Consider the following 979-nt stretch of genomic DNA (forward strand, 5'->3'; position numbering starts at 1 on the left):
CTGAGAATAAGATACTGCACGGGACATAGCAGAGTTGGTCAAGTTGAGTGGAGATGAGTTTGCTATTTGGCACAGCTTTTTGCATCAATAAAGCAAGTAAAAGGTGTGAAAGATAAAAAAAAGGGTGAAAGTGTGAAAAGTGAATTGGCCAAATTGAGGTGCATATAAAGTTTTTGCTTTCTTTCAATTCACTAATGGGGCTCATTTGAATCAGGTGAATTGAGTTCTGCTTTTGGAAACTGGGTTAAGAAGGGGTGCACCGGTCCTGGAGGTACTGCAATACCAGGTCAATGCGTGGAGTGGACAGAGCAAGATTTTTTCCATCTCCTTGTTCTAAAAATCCATTTAATATATGGTCCCCAGAGAGGGGACGTATCAGATATTAAACTGATAAGAACAGATTTAATTTTTTTTTTTTTCTGTTTATCAGTAGGACTTCAAAATAACAAAGGTGATCGCCTCCCGTTGCCTGGGAACCGTCCAGGCACAAGAGGGCTATGTGTCACCAGAAGGCGCACACACTTCCTCAAGGCCGGCAGACGTGCAATCCCAGGCACCTTCCAGTACCGACCAAGGTAGCGTCCTCCGAAACTACACTTGATCTTAGCCAAAAGGCCGAGAAGCTATAACCCGAATTGGTTACGGCCTTGAGTGGCACCCTGGCCTATACCGGACACATCTTAGGGAGAGGGAGACAAACCCACGCCTACAGAAGACATTTTGTCACCCAAGCCAACCCTTGAAAAGGCTGTTTTGCAGAGCAAAAACAAGAAGAATGGTGCTTTTTGCAGCCGCCGCCCACTGCAATGAATCTGAATAACTCCTCCTTTTGGACACAAGCACCTCCCCTCCCCCTTGCAGTCTTTCCAATTCATGATACAAAAAGACGGACGGACAGGACAGTACAGGACAGGCTGCCTGACTTTCCGTCACTGCCACCCTTTGCCATCCTTGCCCGTAGAAAGCCCTTTCATCATCC

At 46.3% G+C, this 979-nt stretch overlaps 1 pseudogene; it reads right to left on the reverse strand.

Annotated features, from left to right (window-relative positions):
* Positions 1–249: 249 nt before the first annotated feature.
* On the reverse strand, positions 250–456 carry LOC142276290 (U2 spliceosomal RNA; annotated as a pseudogene).
* Between the last annotated feature and the right edge of the window lie 523 nt (positions 457–979).

Source organism: Anomaloglossus baeobatrachus, unplaced genomic scaffold (genome assembly GCF_048569485.1).
Source record: "Anomaloglossus baeobatrachus isolate aAnoBae1 unplaced genomic scaffold, aAnoBae1.hap1 Scaffold_396, whole genome shotgun sequence".
Taxonomy (NCBI): Eukaryota; Metazoa; Chordata; class Amphibia; order Anura; family Aromobatidae; genus Anomaloglossus; species Anomaloglossus baeobatrachus.